The sequence below is a fragment of the Polistes dominula genome, unplaced genomic scaffold (genome assembly GCF_049000335.1).
Source record: "Polistes dominula isolate Pdom_NZ unplaced genomic scaffold, Pdom_raw_medaka contig_73, whole genome shotgun sequence".
Lineage (NCBI taxonomy): Eukaryota > Metazoa > Arthropoda > Insecta > Hymenoptera > Vespidae > Polistes > Polistes dominula.
In genome coordinates, this window is record NW_028300951.1 from 2,258,610 (window position 1) to 2,280,941 (window position 22,332).

The 22,332-nt window shown below is 25.4% G+C and overlaps 2 protein-coding genes across 5 annotated transcripts in view; one reads left to right on the forward strand and one right to left on the reverse strand.

The window, feature by feature from the left end:
• Window positions 1-22,332, forward strand: part of LOC107063834 (uncharacterized) — a 192,653-nt gene that overhangs the window by 108,253 nt on the left and 62,068 nt on the right.
• The window catches only part of LOC107063959 (tubulin monoglutamylase TTLL4), a 184,978-nt gene that overhangs the window by 103,812 nt on the left and 58,834 nt on the right, over window positions 1-22,332 (reverse strand). For all 4 annotated transcript variants that reach the window (XM_089172306.1, XM_089172302.1, XM_089172304.1 and 1 more), the window contains exon 3: window positions 16,281-16,372. The gene's annotated coding sequence lies outside the window, so the exon portion shown is untranslated. The remainder of the gene's footprint in view (window positions 1-16,280; window positions 16,373-22,332) is intronic.

Genomic DNA, 22,332 nt, shown 5'->3' on the forward strand with positions numbered 1-22,332 from the left:
TCCTACTCTTTCTGTCTTTCTTATTCACTCATACTTTCTAATTCAATCTCTTTTTGTCTTTCTCACTCTATCCACCCACTGTCTATTTATCTCACTCACTTACTCATGCATCTACTTTCTAACTATCTCACTCACTCACCTTCTTTAATCCTACTCTTTCTCTCTTTCTCAGTTAACCACCTACTTGTTGATCGAATATTTCGAAATATTGATACAATAAATGGACACAGTTGTTATCTACAAACAAACAAACAAAATAAAAAAAAAATATTCACGTTTCTAAATATAAAAAAAATATTAAACGATTTAAAGTACGAGATGTTACTAGTTGTTTTTTTTTTCTTTTTTCTAGAAACGATCCTATTTTTATTTTGTCGAACAGTAGTTACAGTAGTCAATGGTAACAGCTGTATATGTTAACAAAGATTATATTCACATGGTGACAAAAATATTTAACAACAATCGTCATTGTCCTAATGGTGTCCCGTTGATTTTATATAATGGAATATACGTTGGTACCATTTACCATAGAAAATTGGCACTATTGTTGTACTAAACGTTATACTAAAAAGTTATACATGACAAGTTTCTTGCCTTTTTCATCTCAATAATGTACAACCATTGAGAAAATCTTTTCACGTTTTTCTAGTGAAAAACTAGAACTTCACAGATCTGTTAGTTATTATTATTTAGAACTCGTCTAGATATATATATATAAATATAAATATACATGTGTGTATGGGTGTGTGTGTGTTTGTGTATACGTTCGCAACTTATTTATCTTTCTCTCATTGACTCATTCACCTTTCTTATATATTTTTCTTTAACAACAACATAACAATACAACGCCCTAAATTTTGAGGACACCTACGACGAACAGATGTTAAAATCACGTGATGAGATTTAGAAAATGTTTGCAAGTTTTCTAGTTTAAGTGTATCTAAAATTTTAACTTCAAATAACATTATATTATATAATATATATATATATATAACTTGGAATTTATTAATTATAAATAATTATGACTTTAATTATTATATAAATAATTTTTATAATTTATCATTTATATATATATATATATATATATATATATATATATAATAAATTAATAATATAATAATTATAATATATTAATTACAAATAATTATAATTATAATTATTATATTAGCTTGGAATAACATTATATCATATATAAATAATATAATATTATTTTATATTATTATATAAATAATATAATAAATATTCAATGATTGAATTTTTATTTTATTTTTATTTCCTTCTAATTAATTACCATATTTTTTTTATTCAACATTTTTAATAAAACAATCTTTTTTTTTATATTCAATTTCATAAAATTCTAATAAAATTGTTGTTAATTGATTTAATCAAATTATCCAATCAATTGAAACATAAACTTCATACTAACTTTACAATAATATTCCTATTAATTATTATTATTATTATTATTATTATTATTATAAATTGAAAATTCCCAATTCACCCTCTAATACGATAAAATCAAAATTTCGAATGACTCCTTTTTTAGGTTGAAAAATCTCCAAACGTGAAACGTAATATCATCATAGTATTGTATACACACATTCAAACACACACAAAAATGCTATTGGAAAATTTGGAACACCTGCATGTTAGTCCCAGATGTCGTATACATACTTGTGGATCTTTTCTTACGGTCGCTAAGGGCTAAGGGCCCTCCTTCGTCTATAAGGACCCGTCAAAATCGGTTCAACCTTCCCCCATCCCCTTATCCACCCCCAATTTCTCTATCTCTTTCTATTTCTCACTTTCTGACTCATCCACCTAGAATCCTGTCTGTCTCACACACTCATTTACCCAGACTTTGTCTATCTCACTCACTCATTCAACCAGACTCTGTCTGTCTCACTCACTCACTTACTTATATCAACCTTTTCTGTTTCTATCACTTATCCACCTACTTTCTTTCTATCTCACTCAATCATCCACTCAGACTATGTCTGTTTCACTCACTCATATTTTCTAATTCACCCTTTTTTCTCTTACTAACTCAACCACTCACTGTCTATTTATAATAATAATAATAATAATAATAATAATAATAATAATAATAATAATAATAATAATAATAACTCTTGTTACCAATTTTCTATATTTCATCTCGTATAAATTTCAAAGAAAAAAATATATGGAAAATAAAAGTATATATATTATATATAATAATATATATATATATATCATATTAATACATTAATATAAATTATATTTTAATAATAATAATTAATAATGTATTAATATAAATTAATGTATAGCAAATTGTAAATATAATATTAAAATACTATAATACTATAATAAATTTAATTTAATATTATTATATATAATAATAATAATAATAATAATAATAATAATAATAATAATAATAATAATATTTATTTTAAACATTTGTTAAAATAAATATACATAAAATTATTTGTAACATTTTTATCCATTTAAAATTTCGTTCTATATTTCTAACTATACCTTTCTAAGACACACACACACACACACACACACACACACATATTCACACATATTCGTAAACTTCAACGTGTATCATTTTATTCGCTACTTCAAAGTATTCCCCATTCCCATTAAGATTGTAAATGTAACAAGCAAACTACGAGAACTAAGTGCTTATCGAATAAAAAAGAAATTACTCGGGCTTTGGTTCTAGATCGAAATGATTTTCTATGGTGGGACTGATGGGCTGAGTATTCTCTAAACTTGACACGGTAAATCCCATGAAAATTTTCTTCGCCACTTTTCCGCATTTTCATATATACATATACTTTCTATAAGATATTCCCATATAACAACACTTTTATACAAGGACACACGAACAAACAGATCACATACGTGTGTGTATAAGTGTCTACATACCCCCCCCCCCCCCGTCCCGACTCTTTTTATTTTTTTTACAATACAAAAGTAAACGACATTGGTCACATTTGAATCGTTTATAAGAAGATATTAGAAATACGATAGACATCTTCTCACATAAGAAGTCATCCCCCATTTACGAAAGATATATTTTAACAATACCCATAAACCTACGTTTCCCCTTAAAGTTATACCATTGTCAAAAATACAGAGAATAATAAAAAAAAAAATAATAATAATAATAATAATAATTCAAGGTGTTTCTCGTTCGCGGCACAGTTTCTGATACTTTGAAGTAAAAAAAAGAAAAAAAAAGAAAAAAAAATCAAAGAAATTTGCTATACATTCAAATAGGTATAGGAAGGGTGATTAGTCACGCTGATTCCCCCCCCCCCCTTAACACCGCCCCACCCCTTCCACCCACCTTTTTTGATATTTGACAATACACGTTTGTTACAACTCGCGAGAGTATTATAAAGTGGAATGAGAGAGAGAGAGAGAGAGAGAGAGAGAGAGAGAGAGAGGAAGAGAGAAAAGAATAAAATCAAAACCATTTCATCGAATTCAACCAACCACTACTACCATTACTACTACTATTACTTACTATTACTATTACTATTACTACTACTATTGGTATATACAATTTCCTACTCGTTTCTCATTTTTGTTCTTTATCTCTTTTTCTCCCTTTTTAAAGGTTCCTTTTCTGAAGCAAACTCGATACGCCGATTTGGAGGCTTCTGGTTTCTTATTGCTTTGACATGCCGCCCCCTTTCTTCTTCTTTCTTCTTTCTTCTTTCATTTTCTTATACTTTTTTTTCTTGTCACACTTCTTATTCGTTCGTATGACGCACACCCACGTCATTCTTTTCCACTAGTTAACGTTCCGTGACGATCCTTCACGTTAAAAACGTTCATTCCCCCCCCCTTTTTTTTTTAAAGGTAGCCCTCAACTGTTATATATATATATAAGAACCTTTTATCTTTCCTTTTTTTTTTTTTATAACAAAATTAATCTCTATTCTTGTTTTTTTTTTTTTTTGAATTTATTTATTACTAATTCAAATTTATTTAGAATAAATTACATATATATTTTATATATATTTTTTTATATAATTTTTTTTAGATGAGCAACATAATTTTATAAATAATATATTATATATAGTAGTATTTATATATATATATATATATATATATATATATATTATTACACATTTATATATTATTAAATTTTATTTATATTATTATAATAAATATTATATTAAATATTATTATAATAATATTTAATAAATAATATTTTTATTGTTAATTATGTAATTTAATAAAATTTATTATTATAATAAATAAATATATTATTAATTATTAATTTTAAAATATATTAAATTATATTATTATATAATATAGTTATTTATATATTAATATAATATATATTAGTATTTTTTTATACATTAATTAATATATATATATATATACTTATTTCGTAATATATATCTAAAAAAAAATTAAAAAAAAATAAAAAACATAAATTAAAAAAAAATTAAAATTCTTTTATTTATTGTGTGTATGTGTATGTGTTTTAATTTTTATTTAAAATAACTTTAATTGGTATTATTCGACGAATATATAATAATTCGAATAATAATTTTTATTTTTCAATTCGTTTGATTTTATTTTTAACTCATATTATTACAATAGTATATATATATATATATAAAATAAATTAAAATTCTGAGAGAAATCTATCAATGAAAAGAAGAAGAAGAAGAAGAAAAAAAAAACGAGATAGTAACAGATCATCATCATTCGTCTCATTTATCCTTTGAAACTGGACTCTTATGGTGGTTAGAAGATACTCTTTGGTTTTTAAAGTTCGATATAGAAAAAGAAAACCTGTATTTTTCTTTTCAAATCTTCTCTCCCCCACCCTTCTTTTATTTTTTTTTTTATTTTTTTTTTTTTCTTTAAACCTATCCAGTTCCGTATATCTTTCGGCTATTAGAAGGCTGGCATATCCATTAGAACACGTGCATCCATATCGTTTGTAACAAGTGCCCCATCGACGCTATAAACCCCCTCTTACACTCCTACCCTTCCTCCTTCATCAGCCCATCATCTCACCCATTGAGGGTTATAACAAAAAATAATACTGGTCTGCCGTGAAAAGGATTTCCTTTTTTTTTTTTATTCTCCTTTCGTATTTTCGAAATAGCCTAATGATCCTTTTTTTAACTGAATGATCTTTTCGAAACCAACGAAGAAAAAAAACAAATAATGCAAGGTCTTTTTTTTACATTTTTCTTTTTTTTCTTTTTTTATGAACAAAATTTTCAACCAATGACGTGGATGATTTGATTTTGGAAGATTTTTAAGAAAGCAAAAAATACCAATGAAATAATTTCATGATTACAAATATTGTCAATATGGTTGTAAACCATCAAATTTGTTCTATCATACTACCGTATTCACCAAATACCAATTAACACGTTCCATGCCACGTGTACCATCGGTGGTACACGTTAAACTTGTTCTTCATGCCACGTGTACCACCGATGGTACACTTACCATTAAACACATTTATTTAATACACTGAAAATATATGTTTATAACAAATTTAATTCTATTAAAGAATATTTCTATTAAAATATTAATGCATTATTACAAAATGCAGTATAAAACAAAGCACATAAGTTTGTCTTGTTTAATTGTTATATTAACAATAATTATTAATTACGTGTAATGATTGATTATATTAAAGCAAAATTAAATGGTCTGAATGACAGGTCAGGTAAAAAAAAAAGCTTGGCAAGGAACGTGTTAAAATTATTACACATCAAAATTATAACTACAACCAATATTGCCAATGCATTAAATAATAAATAAAAAATAACAAAATCTACATTTTTCATTTCTAAGCCCCTTTTAATAATTTCTACTCTCTCACTCTCTTGTTATTATCATTACGATCTTAAAGGGTTCTTTCACTTGAGTTTGATCTCAAAAATAAAAGCAATCTATAAGTACACAACACGTCCAATAAAATGGTTCATAAGTAAACTCATCTTATAATAGCATTATAGTAGTAGAAGAAGAAGACCAAAAATAAAAAAAAAATAAAAGAAACATCAGAAGAAGAAGAAGAAGTGAGTAAAAAAATTAAAAATAAAAATTTCAAAAAAAAAGTGGAAGAGTAAGGAAGAGAAACACGAAGCTGCTGTTGCCGTTAATGCTGATGCTGTTGCTGATGTTGTTGCTGAGATGCTGTTGCTGTTACTGCATCCCTGAAAGGGCATCGCTATCTGGCGCGGAAATCTTCGAGGACCCTCATCCTACTTTCTGTGTTCTATCACGTTCAATTCTCTCTCTCTCATTCTCTCTCATTCTCTCTCATTCTCTTTCATTCTGTCTCATTCTCTTTCACTCACTCTCATTCTGTCTCATTCTGTTTCATTCTCTCTCATTCTGTCTCATTCTCTCTTATTCTGTCTCATTCTCTCTCATTCTGTCTCATTCTCGTTCTCTCTCATTTTCTTTCTCTTTTTCTCTTTCACTTTCTTATTATTTCCCTTCGTTTCTTCTAACTCACCACCCTTGCACGTGTTCAATTTCAGCCCCTTTTGAAAAGCACGTTCCTTATCCCCCTTAGAGCTGGACAGGATCCTCGAAAGAAATTGTTAAGCATGGTCTCCAATATAAGAAACGAACAAGAAAAAGAGAGAGAGAGAATGAGAGAGAGAGAGAGAGAGAGAGAGAGAAGTTTTTGGTCTGTCCATAGGACAGGACCCTTCTTTCTGGACTAACATAAGAAAAGAAAGGGATTGTGAGTTTAAAAAGATCCATCAAACTGCAACCGAATCTTTGCAAACGACTGTACAGTACTGTATCAAAATGAGAAAAATAAAAAGAAATATAAAAAGAAGAAATTGATTAGAAAAAAAAAAAAAAAAGAATGTACAAAATTAAACCTAAGATTCAAAATTTATATATCGAGTAGTATTATTTACTTTTAATCAAATTTATGACACAAGTGTGATTAATTTTAATTATTTAAAAAAAAAAAAAAAAAAAAAATCGTATAATTTGACAAAATATTTGAAAGTTATATAAATAAATTTCATGTTTATTTAATATATAAATACTAAGTATATAAATTAATTAAATAATAATAAATATTTTAAAAGTAGAAATCATAGGTCTTTACTTTCTTATATATATATATATAAGAATAAGATAAATAGACAGATTGATAGATAAATAGATGAATAATTTAAAAATAAGAAAAGGTTGAATATAGAAAATAATTCTAGAAAAAATAATTATAAAATAATAAAATAATAAAATAATAAAATGGTAATAAAAATGTAGAATAACAAAATAAAAAATATCTGAATAGAAAATAAAAAATAATGTTACAAAAGTGATCTATTAAGATTATGCTTGTCTAGAATGAGTAAAAAGGATAAAGAGAGATATACATTGATTAGAACCTATTTAATGAAGTCCTCAGATTTTTCCGAAAAGTAGTGAGGTTTTTTTTCGAAAAGTAGTGAGGTTTTTTCCGAAAAGTAATGAGGTTTTTCCCGTTTTTTTTTTTTTTTCAGTTTACTCCCTATGCTAAAGAAAATTTTCACTTCAATAATAAAAATCTAGAATAACAAAATAATAATAGAAAATAATTCTATGCATGAATATAAAATGTATAATTTATAACAATAATCCTAATTTTTAGAAATAATGATGAAATATTCGTGCTTTATTAAAAGACAGATATTCACGCTTATACGAGTTTCAAAAAAGAACCTTAAATACATTCAATCATCATCCTATGTGCGTATGTGCGTGTATGCAGTTTCCTTTTTGACCTTTTTTTTTTTTTTTTCTCTACATCCAATACATTTTCACGACTATTTCATCATTTTCTTTTTCTTCTTCTTCTTCTTCTTCTTCTTCTTCTTCTTCTTCTTCATCTTCTGTTCAAAATTTCTATCGAATCCCTTTTATATGTATTACCGCGCGAAGAGGGTATAAAGGTCTTTTTCTTTTTCATTTTTTTTTGCTTTAACGGAAGGTTTTTTCACGCGTGTTTACATAGCTGCACGTCTTGTTTATTTAGGAACACGAAATGCTACTCTCTTTTTCTTCTTCTGAATCAGAGAAAGAGAGAATGAAAAAAAAGAAAAAAGAGGAAATGAATACGTATGGCAAAGATTTTATTCAACCTCCCCCTCCCCCTACCCCTCCGCCTCCCAATTCCCCTTTTAACCATTCCTTCATCCCCCTTTTATACTTCACCTCTTCCTCTTCTTATTTTTTTCTGTTATAAACGTGCTGAGTGAGTATCTTTTTCTTCTTTTAAATGTCGTTCAAAAAGATTTTGGATAACCAAAGTTTGCTTCAACACAACACTCTCGACACCCGTTATATTCAATACACTGTTTGATATTAAGATATATATATATTGGATGCTTCGGTCACGTGTTGTTGTGGTTTTATTATAAAATGTTGATTTAATAAATTCTTCTGAATTTATTAAATTCTAAAACTATGTAGTAAATTATAAACAATACACAAAAATAATACAACAATTACTAATGGAATATATAAAATAATAATACATGAAAAAAATCATAAAAAGTAAGGTTAGTTATGTCATATTATGTAAATCTGAAAAAAACATATGACGTGAATATATCAAAATAATTGAATTGTAATACAACGCCATCTATTAAAAACTAGGATACTCCGAGCACACTTTTGCTGTGGTTTTGTTATAAAATGTTGATTTAATATATAATTCTAAAACTTTTTAGTAAATTATAAACAATACACAAAATAATACCACAATTTAGTAATATTCCATTAGTATGGAATACATAAAATAATAATATATGAAAAAAATCATAAAAAGTAAGGTTAGTTATGTCATATTATGTAAATCTGAAAAAAACATATGACGTGAATATATCAAAATAATTGAATTGTAATACAACGCCATCTATTAAAAACTAGGATACTCCGAGTACACGTTTACTGTGGTTTTGTTATAAAATGTTGATTTAATATATAGTTCTAAAACTATTTAGTAAATTATAAACAATATACAAAATAATACCACAATTTAGTAATATTCCATTAGTATGGAATACATAAAATAATAATATATGAAAAAAATCATAAAAAGTAAGGTTAGTTATGTCATATTATGTAAATCTGAAAAAAACATATGACGTGAATATATCAAAATAATTGAATTGTAATACAACGCCATCTATTAAAAACTAGGATACTCCGAGTACACGTTTACTGTGATTTTGTTATAAAATGTTGATTTAATATATAGTTCTAAAACTATTTAGTAAATTATAAACAATACACAAAATAATACCACAATTACTAATGGAATACATAAAATAATAATAAATGAAAAAAAATCATAAAAAGTAAGGTTAAGTTATGTTATATGTAAATCTAAAAAAAAAAAACGTGAAATAATTGAATTGTAATGCAACGCCAACTAGTGAAAATTTACAGAACTTAGAGACTTAGATAATCTCTGAATAATAAATCTTTAAATTAGCGATAAAAAATAAAAAAAAAAATAAACGCGATAAAAACTATTCTATTATAAAAATGTTGATTTAATATAATTCTAAACTATTTAATAAATTATAACAACACACGAAATAATAATAAACGAAAAGATATAAAAAGTAAGGTTAGTTATGTCATATGGAAACCTGAAAAAAATGTAAGACGTGAATATATCAAAATAATTGAATTGTGATACAACACCACCTATCGAAAACTTACAGAACTTAGAGATTTAACCTAACCTCTAAATAATGAATCCTTTAAATTAGTGATAAAAAATAAGAAGAAATAAACCCGATAAAATCTATCCTATGTACTAAATTCAAAACAAAACACACAAAATACAAAAAAGTTTCATTAAAATCAGTTAAGTAATTTCAAAATTCATTTAAAAACCAACAATGTGGCACTGAATTTTTATTTATATAAAAATAATGTACGAGAAATTCTTTAATTGTAAATATTTTTATTTAAACACTTAATATATACGTGTGTTTTATTAAAGAATGATATATTATAATAGTGTGTGTTTAAAATAATACAAGACATTAATCATCATTTGATTGATTTTATTCGAGTCATTGAACCCCGCCATCTTTCTTTTTACCTTCTACCAATCCCCTATTCTCATGAATGTTCTATCAATAATTAATAAGAAATTCTTCGAAATAATTCTTCTCGAATTTAATCGTTGATTTCTCATCTTGTTTTTATCTTCTTTTTTTTTTTTTTTTTTTAAACGTCAATATAAATTGTATTCATAATTAATATGCATGATTTTATTCAAAAAAACCTTTCAAAATACGTTCTAGCATAATATTACTATAACCTTTACAGGTTTTACCGTGTTATTGAACCCCCCTCGTCAAATGTTAGATTAGTTTTTTTTTTTATATATATAGGAATATATTAAATTCATTCCAACATTTTTTTTATATACATATATATGTATATAGTATAATTTTCACGTTGTAGAATAATTTTTTTCTATAAATAAAAAAAAAGAAAGAAATATACGAAAGCTTCAAAAAAAAAAAAGAAAAAAATAAAATGAAAGGAAGTGGAAAAAAAAAAACTAATTTCAAAGGATTTTATCGTAACGGTGATATAACGTTAGAAAAATGTTCCTAGGGATTTTTTTTTCTTTCTTTCTTTCTTGTGTATGAATCTAAGAAGAAGAAGAAGAAGAATAAGGATGATGCATTTTTATGGCAAAAAGGATTCTCTATCTCATTTTATTTTTTGTTCAATTCAATAGTCCCCACCCATTCCCATCTTCATCCACGAACCATTGGAAATGATTAAATTCGCCATTGAAACGTAAATATACGTGTCTTCGCATAAGTCGAGCGAGTTAGTCGTAGGGAAAAGAAGAAGAAAAAAAATAAACTAAAGATTCCAAATGGGGGGAAATAAAGGAAGGAAAGAGAAAGAGAAAGAGAGTGAAAGAGAGAGAGAGAGAGAGAGATAGAGAAAGAGAGAAAGAAAGAGAGAGAGAGAAAGAGAAAACGGAATTATCCTTTGAAAAAACCTGTTATATTATTCACGAATACTTCGTAAAAGCCGAATTGAAGTGTGTGCATCCACCCACATGAAAATTTGCCATTGAAATAAAATGGGGAATACATAATACGCGTTTGTACAAAAGAAGACCATTGGCATCCGGTTGAAAATATCATAAGATGTATACAAGTACATATATAGTAAGTACATACATAAATATATATATATATATATATATATATATATATACATATATACGTTGACATTTTTCTTTTAAGGTAAAAGTTGAAGAAAACTTTTCAACAAATTTATATATTTTTTACTTATCCTATCCATATATGTATATATATATGTATGTATATATGTATGTATATGGTGTTGAAAAGAAGTCAAAGTATTTTTAACAAATATGCAACATATATGTATATATATATATATATATACAACTTTCTACTCATTTTTATTTTTATAATATTACATACACACACAGCAACGAATAAAAATATTGGTAATTATTTTATTAATTAATTGAATATGTGTGTGTGTTTATGGTAATTATTTAAATAGATAATTAATATATTTATATAATAATAATAATAATAATAATATATTATATATAATATATAATAAATACATATATATATAATATAAAATAATTTAAATATAATATAAATAATAATATATTTAATTGTATTTAATTATTTTAATTTTATTATTATTGTAATTATTATTATTATTTCATTTATTTTATTATTTTTGTAGTAATTTTTTATATAATAAATTTTTAATTTACAAATAAAATAAAACTATTTTAATTGATAAATAAACGAAATAATTACTAATGATTTTTGTTATTTTTTTAAAAAAAAGTATTACAAAAATAAAATCAAATGTTATAAAAAATGATGAAATCTCTGCCAATACTTCTGTCATGTGCACTACATATATATACACGCACACATATACGACACATACATATACACACATATATATATATATAAGAGAGGAGGAATTTAATGGCCTCGTTTTGCAGGTTCGAACCTGCAACGAAGCGACACATGCAACTTTGCAAGGAAAAGCAACGTGAAAAAAGGAAGATACGCGTTTTCAACAACAACAACAATAACTGGGCAATGCGGGATGCGGGGTGAGGGGTGTTTGCGTAATCCTCCCAGACGGCTAAGAAGGATCCCTTAACTTCTTTCTTTCTTTCTTTCTTTTTTCTTTCTTTTTTTTTTTTTTCCATGTATAATGGGGGAAATTCGAGAAACGTGTCCAAACTTGCACGCGAGTTCGAGATCTTTTCTTATGAGTCCAACTTTTTCTTCCCTTTTACACCCATTCCAGTCCACCCTCATCTCGGTCAACGTTTTTTTCGGACACCACCGTGAAAAATCGACTTTCCAAAACTGACTTTTCAAATTTATTACATATGCCGTATATAGATCGTATGTATAAATGTTAACATAAAGATTTATAGAGAGAAAAAAAATAGAAAAAAAAGAGAAATAAAAAAAAAGAAAAAAATATTAATATTAATATATCAAATAAAAATTATTTTATATTATTGGTTTGATCAGTTCAAATGTGTTGTAAATTATTTCACGAATAAATATAAATATAAATTTATTATTTAAAAATTTTGTTATAATAAAATATATATATATATATATATATATATATATATATATATATATATATATATATATATATATATATATATATTTATAATATAAATATTAATAAATGTATTTTTTTAATATAAATTAAATTTTATTTAATTATATTCTAATATAACCAAAATTTTATTTAATTAAATTTTAATATAAATGAAATTTTATTTAATTATATTTTAGTATAACCAAAATTTTATTTAATTATATTTTAATATAACAAAAATGTTATTTAATTATATTTTAATATAAATTAAATTTTATTTAATTATATTTTAATATAAATTAAATTTTATTTAATTATATTTTAGTATAACAAAAATTTTATTCAATTATATTTTAGTATAACAAAAATTTTAATTAATTATATTTTAATATAACAAAAATTTTATTTATATATATATATAATTATATTTTAATATAAATTATTAAATTTTGTTTTATTATATTTTAATATAAAAATAATACTATATAACAAAAATGTTTTATTTAATTATATTTTAATATAAAAAAAAAATTGTTTATAATAAAAATGTTATACGTTATATAAATGTATATATTTTATTATATATATTTTAAATAATATTTATATATATATATATATATATAGTCAGTGTGTTTCTACTAGAGTCAGTGTTTCTATTAGAGATTGCATGAAGATTGCATCATACTTGCATCATGATTGCATCATAATAAAATATTACAGTATTTTTCTTTCAATATAATATAATTCAATTTTTAATATAATAATATCTAACAAATTTTTGATATAAATACTAATCATCTATTTTAAAATATTAATCATTAAATATATATATATATATATATATTTAAAAAAAAATACTGACCTTTTCAAATAATTTATTTACAAAAAAAATACTTCAAATTATAGAAAAAAAACACACACACACATACAACGATTGAATTTAAATGCAATAATCGAAATAAAAAAATATCTAAATAGACTATCAACGATAATTCAGATTTGATTATCTACCCCTGTCCCTAAACAATCGATCTATCCTCCTGACCTACAATTTCAACCCTTTCTTTTCTCCCCTAAACCGAAAAAAGGGGTTTAACAGGGAATCACGATAACAATAGAAGGAATAGAAGGATTTCCCTTTTTGTCTTGTTCACCTGTGAAAGGGTTAAAGCCGGTGTATAAAGCTGTAGAAAACCCTAAGTGGGTTGGTTGGTTGGTTTGTTTGTTCGTTGGTTGGTCGGTTAGTTGGTCGGTTAGTTGGTTGGTTTTTGGTAACGTTATTCGAGAACAAGTGTTTGGAATAATGGGGGTAATCGATACCGTTATTTATTTTTATATCAGCTTGTGCAGTACGAACGATATAACAAGAACAATATTACACATCTATTTTTATAAATATTGAATATAAAAAATTAAATATAAATAAATGAAAAGAATTTTAAAAAAATCAAAAATTGAATTACAAAAAAAGGTACAAATAAAAACAGAACAAAATTACGGATATTTATTTTTATCTATTTTTTATCAACTTATACTATGAACACTTATAATCAATGCAATGACAAAAAATTCAAATAAAAAAAAAAATAAAAAATGTAAGTAAGTAAGTAAGTAAGTGTGTGTGTGTCTAAGTGTGTGTAAGTGTGAGAGAAAAGAAAAAAAGAAAAAAATTATGGATATTTATTTTTATCTATTTTTTTTTTTTTTTTTTTTTTCATTTACTTGCATTACGAAAAATTATAATCAATGTAACAACAAAAAATAACAAGTACAAAAATAAGGTGTGTGTGTGTGTGTGTGTGTGACGAAAAAAGAAAACAAATAAGGAAGAAATAAAAGCGTAAAAAAAATGACCGATATTTATTTTGTATTTTCCTTTTTTTTTTTTTCTTTTTTTTTTTAATCAACTTGCTCTAGAAAATAATCCATAATCAATGCAACGAACAATTAAAAATTGAGAGAAATAATCAGAAAAAAAAAATAAAAATAAAAATATGAAAAAAAAGTGTGAAAGAAAGAGTAACGAAAGAAATTATCAAATCGAGTCGGTTAAAAAGGAAAAACGTGGCAGCTGGTTTTTCCAGGAAGAAGCAAAGCAAAGCAAAAAAAAAAGAAACAACACAGAAGAAGATTTTTGAAGCAAAGAGCAGCTGCGAAAAAAAAAGTAAGAAAAAAGAAAGAAAGAAAGAAAAAAAAAAAAAAGATTAAATTCAACCGGACGAAACTTAAATAATATCGGCAGGTTTCTTCCTCGAAAGGTGGAAAAGAAGAAAACGAAGACGAAGCAGAAGAAAAAGAAAAAGAAAAAGGCAAAGAGCAAAGAGCAAAGAAGCAACCCTTGAAATGTTTCTTTGATCAAACCTTTCCCTTTTTCAAAAACCGATTCGCTCTAGTACGCCAACCATCTACGAAACATTTTCTTCTTCTTCATCTTCTTCTTCTTCTTCTTCATCTTCATCTTTTTTTTTCCTTTTTTGTTGTCAACTATTACGTTCATAGCAACGAATAAGAAAAACGGGCAAGCAGCAGCAGCCACAACCCCAACCCCAACACACACACACACACACACACACACACACACCCGTTCGAATAAACTATTCATTCCAAATAACTCGTATAGGTTGAAACGATGAAAAAAAAAAAAAAAAAAAAAAAAAAAGAACCCTTCGCCTACACACCCTTTTGTATTTAAAACCCGTTTGACCCTTTTTACCTGAATATCCATATGTCGAAAAGGAATAGTACGAATAAGATGGGGTGAATTGTGATGATGATGATGATGGTGGTGATGGTGATGGTTATAGTAGTGATGTTGGTTGCTTGATGGTATATTCTTACCCCGTACGGTGAATTTAACCCCGTAAGATATGCATCTAACGTATCCCTATTTTTTCTATGAATACACCATACAGAAAAGTATAAGGAACACACCATATCGAAGATTTTCGTGATTTTGAATAATATTGCATTCTAACCTTACCCCTACCCCTAACCCCCCCCCTCACTCACACACCCTTTTTTTTTCTTTCTTTCTGTCGCACACGCACGCACGCACGTTTTTCACTCTTCTTACGACCCCCCCCACCACCACCCCCTCAATCCTCGTGCCCTTCTCATCGTACCATTCCACTCTACTTGTCCCTTCTTTCAGATTTTTTTTTTTTCTTTCGTTTCATACTTTACCAACAGCTCGGACGTTTGAAAGGATGGAAAGGGTCCATATATGGATGACGATCTATACACTGGCCTTACCTCAAACCACCCTCCACCCTACCACCCCACTTTTTATTGTACGAGTTTGAAAATTTCCAACGAAACCGCCTCGAACCGGTATGAGGAAAGGGAACAACTACGAAGGGGTGTGAGGGACAAAAGATTTCACGTATTTTTCTATAGATGGACACCTAAATCATGGTAAAAACGTTTATAAAGGTTTTTATCTCCTGTGGACAAGACATCGCGGGTCTTCCTCATCATACCACCCCATACCAACCCCAACTATTCAGGTAGGATAAGATAAAAATTTGGAAGAGAAAAATATGATCAAACGAGTGTAAGGTAAATGAAATGAAAAAAAAAAAAAGAAAAAAAAAATATTTCAAGACTCAACTTACCCACTGACTTTTCTGTTTCTTCTTTTTCACTTGGATTTTATCGCAAGTTTGAGGATTTTCTTTTCTTTTCTTTTTTTTTTTTCTTTTCTTATCTGAAACAAAAAAGATGAAAACAAATTTAAATAAATTGAATTAAATGCGAAGAACAATGAATGCAATTTGATTTTATTGTCACTGGTTTTGTTTTTTCTTTTTTTTTGCTTTTGTAAATTTATCTATATATATATATATATATATATATATATATATATATAAATTTAGAAAAATTTATAAATAATTAATTTGTAATTAAAAAGAAAATTAATATAAATAATTTAAGTTATATTTAAATATATGTATATATATATATATATATATATATATATTATTATTTATATTATTATTTATACATTTATATATTATATATTATTTGTGTATATTATATAATATATATTTATTTTATAAATATATTCTATTAATAATATAATTAATATTATATTTAATTTATAAATAAATAAATATATATATATATATATATATATATATATATATAAATTTAGAAAAATTTATAAATAATTAATTTGTAATTAAAAAGAAAATTTATATAAATAATTTAAGTTATATTTAAATATATATATATATATTATATATTATTTGTGTATATTATATAATATATATTTATTTTATAAATATATTCTATTAATAATATAATTAATATTATATTTAATTTATAAATAAATAAATATATATATATATATATATATATATATATATATATTATTTATATAATATATTTATATAAAATAAATTTTTTACAACTCAATAAAATTATTATACAATAATATCACAAATGTTATAGTCACAATAACGTTATATAAAAAAATCGTCAGTATATATATAAAAAAATGTATTTTATTTATAATTATATATAATTATATGTATAATTTATTATTTACAATTATATATATAATACTGTATATTATTTTAACGATGATTGTTTTTTTCTTTTATTTAACTTTTGTTTTTATCTTTTTTCAACACTAATCGCGTTCTTTTCACGGTGTTTTAATATGGAATGAAACATTAACAAAAAGAAACGAGATTAAAAATGAACGAATGATAAAATGAGACAGAAAGAAACCATTCCAATCTGTTCTTCGTCCTCGACGAGAAATAATTCTGAACCGATTACTCACGGTAACGCCCTAATAACCGAAAATTCTGTATCGTGTCGACCATAGTGAGTGAGTAAGTGAGTGAATACAAGTGTAAGTGTGAGAGAAATAAGAAAAAAAAAGAAGAGTAGGGGAAAGGAAAAGAAAATTGGTGGGAGAAACTCTTCTGGAATATTATTATTACAAGAAAATGCACACACAAAAAAAATTAATAAAAATAAAATTTAAAAAAAAAAAAAGAAAAATAAGGAAAATAAAATTTGTATAATAATCCTAATATAAATTCACCCCATTGAGAAGGCTTACCAACTGTAACCACAGAGTGAAGTATATAAAAAAAATATATATATATATATAAAAAGGTATATAATATATGAGGTATATAAAGAAAAAAAATAATGAAAATAAAATTTACAAAAAATATATAAAATAATAATCTAATGAATCAAAAGAAAAAAAAATAATAAAAGAAAAAAAATGAGTATAATAATCCAACTATAAATTCATCCCGTTAAGATGAAGTACAACCACGATGAGAATGAGGTATATAACTTCCCATATTCCCCACCCCCATATCCACCCCATCGTCTTCTTCTTCTTCTTTTTCTCTTCATCTTCCTATTGGAAAGGATAGGATTGTATAAAAAAGAGAAAGAAAGGTAGAGATAAAATTCCAATTACGAAGATCTCTATCTTCTGCTGGTCTGCCTGCCTAAAACGATTACCAGCACCATCCAAACGAAAGAAATAATAATAATAATAATAATAATAATAATAATAAAAATACTAATACGGTAGTCCTTCGTAATCAACGTATTTTCTTGTTTCTTTTAATTCACTCTCGACATTCGTTTTGTTTCTTTTTTTTTCTTTTTTCTTTTTTTTTTTCAGCAATCACCGTTTGATGGAAGAACGGACACTCGAATTTTTTGATTTTTTTTTCGTGTTTTTTTTTTCGTTTATTTTATTTTGACGCAAGAAGAAATCTATATAAAAAAAAAATTACTTTTTTTTTTCGATATGTTTGTAGTAAATTTGAATAATTCTATCGTAAAATACAAACACAACCGTTAATTAATAATTTTTTTTAACAGAACAAAGATATTGAACGTATTGAAGAGATTGAACGTAAGAAGAAGACAAAAATTCGTATTTATAAAATTGATAGAATAATATTTTTAAAAAAATTCAAACACAACACCAACAAACAGAATATAAAGAATAAATATTAAAATTATATACTCGTATGCAAATATATGAAAGATGAATTGATATAAAAAAAAAAAAACAAAGGAGGAGGAAGTGAAGGAGGAGATGAATCAAGAGGAGGACATGGTGATGGAAGAAGAGAGGGGAGAGGGGAGAGGGGGAGGGAAGAGGGTGGAGGGAAGAGGATAAAAGAAAAATAAAACAGAAGTATGATTAATTGTTTCGCAAACGTTAACAAAACTTCATCGTAGAGAAAAATCTGATCGTAACAAGTTGATAGATACGATTAACGAGATAAAATGAAATACCACTTCAATGTTAAATCAACCCTATCCTACCTTAACCCTACCATCAAACATTCCCATTCCCATTCCCCTTTTCCATTCCTCTTTTCCTTTATATATCCCCGAACACCCCTGAATATCCCTGAATACTCCTTGAAGGCATTGATAAAACGAGTAACGATATCAAGCGTGATATCTCTCACGTAACTAAAAAGAACAAAAAAAAAAACATGCGTAACACCAATCACCGAATAAAACGAGGGACGTGATTCATGGTGTAAAATGAAGATCCTGTTTAAAAAAAAAAAAAATAATAAAATAAAATAAAATAAAATAAAAAACAAAGTGAAAGAGAGAACAGAAGAAAGAAAGGAAGGATTGGTACTCCACGTTTAGTGATACACTCGAATTGATCTCAAAATCGTGAAAGTAGAATGAATACAAAATTAATATTAAAAAAATAAATAATAATAATAATAATAATAATAAAAAGAATAATAAAGAAAGTAGAAGAACATAAAGAAAAAGAAGAAGATGAAGATGAAGATGAATAATAATAACAATAATAATAAAAAAAAAGAAGAAATAACAAAGAAAGTAGTAGAACATAAAAAAGAAGAGGAAGAAGAATAATAATAATAATAATAACAATAATAATAATAATAATAATAATAATAATGATAATAATAATAATAATAAAATAACAAAGAAATTAGAAGAACATAAAGAAGAAGAAGAAGATGAAGTTAAAGAAGATGAAGGAGATGAAGATGAAGCAGAAGAAGAAGAAGAAGACGAAGAAGAAGAAGAAGAAAAGGATGAGGAATGAGGGGAGGGGATCAGGGGGGGAGGAGAGGGAGGGGAGGGGAGGGTTAACCGAGAAACGAGGCGGAAGAGAAAAAGGAACATTGAGGAAGGGAAAAAGGAAGGTAGAAAGAAAGGGTGGAAGAGTGGAATGAGGATGGAAGATAGGTTGCACCTGCCGCTGACGTCACAAGGGACTTCTTGTTTGTACCTGTACGAAGCCCCCGGGGATCACTACTACTGTTTTAACTTCAAGTGGTCTTCCTTTTCTTTAACCTGCCACCTCCCTCCCTTCCCGCACCATCCAACTTTAACCGCGAGCTACGAAAAACCGTGCTCCTGTCTCTCTCTCTTTCTCTCTCTCTCTTTCTCTCTCTCTTTGTTTCTTATTTTTTGTGATTTTTGTTTCTCTCTTTCTGTGTTCCTCGTGTATTATTTATATGCTAATGAAAAGTCGAGGACGTAGGTAAAAGAAATTAAAAAAAAAAAATAAGGTATGCAAAGTGTAGTATTACTACATCTCTTTCATTTTATTTTTTATATTTTTATATTTTTATTTAATTGTTATTCTTCATTTCAAAACGTTTCATTGTATATTTTTATATTTTTTTGTGTTCTACTATGTAAATAGATATTTTATTATAATTATGATATAAGCACCTATATAAAATTCGTATATTCGATATTTAGATAATATAAAAATCGTGTATTCGATTTTAATTAATTAATTTTATTCGATATATATATATATATATATATAATTAATGATATTTGTATTATTATTTTTGATTTTTATTTTTTTTATTTATAAAAATAAAAAAATTAAAATATATATAAAATAATAATAAAAATAATAAATTAAATATAAAATTAAATAATAATAAAAATAATAAATTAAGTATAAAATTAAATAATAATAAAAATAATAAATTAAATATAAAATTAAATAAAAATAAAAATAATAAATATTATATAAAATATATATAAAAAAACAATAAAAAAAGTAAAAATCAAAAATAATAATACGAATATCTATATATATATATATATATATATATATATATTTGTATTATTATTTTTGATTTTTATTTTTGTTCTATTATTTTGGTTTTTCTGTTGTTGTTGTTGTTGTTGTTGTTGTTGTTGTTGTTGATTAATTGGTTCCTTTATTTTTAAATCATTAGCATTGCTTTATTTTAATCGTCGCATTTAACTGTTATAATAAAATCATTGTCCTCAGCAAAAAAGGGATGACGATATCAATATTTTTCCATATTTTTATTTCTTCCAATTATTATTGATTATTGTTGTTATGTGTAGGTTGTAAATGAGTGAGAGATAAGTTTTAGGTAGGGAAGTTTCGCTTGCTTGGATATATATCCACGTCCATGACCGGATCCGTCCGTCGCGACCGGTTCCTAAAACACGATCGAACCGATCTCTCGAATTAATTAGAATTCGACACATACACACACACAAACACAAACATACACGCATTGAAGAGAAGAGAAAACCGGTTATAAGAATCATTTGAAAAAGAGGAAGGAAAGGGAAGGAGGGGGGGGGAAGGGAAGGAAGGGACAAGAAACAAGAGGAAGGATAAAAGTCCTCTCCATTCCTTTCCCTCCCTTCCTCCTCCTTCCTATCGCCTCCCTCCCTCCTCCCTCCCTTGGTATTTTGGTCAGGGACCAAAAGCGATTTTTGATTTCTTAACTACGAACATGGGGTTTATCGAAGAAGGATACATTTTCGATTGAGACGAAATCGTATTCGAGGATTATAATTAAATGTCGGAATCATCGTAAAGGAAATCCTTATTAGGAATTTTTTTGTTTTGTTTATTTCTTCTTCCATGTTATAGAATAAAAATAAATTTGTTTCCTTCCCTTCTCTTTCATCCAAAAAAAAAAAAAAATAAAAAAACAATTGTATGGGTAGATGATAAATTAAGTTTTGTGGTTTTTTTTTTTAAATGTATAATAATTATATTAAATATATATATTAATATATTGTATTAATATATTTTAATTGTTTATATATTATAATTATTATAGCAATATTATATATTATATTAATATATAATATAATTGTGTATTAATTAAATATATAAATATTAAATAGATAATATAATTAAATATAATATATAAATAAATAAAAATAGAATAAAAATAATATATAATAAATATAGTAAAAAAAAAAAATTAATTAATAAATAAATAATTATATTAATTAATTAATATAATTTAATTAATAACTAAAAAGAGGGTAATCAAACAAATATGTTTTGCTTTATGTAATTTAAATATTTTCTAATTCAAGTTGTAAATAATAATACAAATTATCAATCGCATTTTATCTTTGAAATTATTGAATATATAAGATTTTCCATTAGTATTGTGACAACATTATATATATACATATATATATAGAATTATTATACTTATTATATATTATTATTATACTTTAATTAATAACTAAAAAGAGAATAATAACAAATATGTTTGCTTGTCATTAATCAAATATCTTGTAATTATTACTCATCGTCAAAAAGATGAAAGTAAAAGAATACAAAATAGGAACCAAAAAAAAAATTATAGTAGA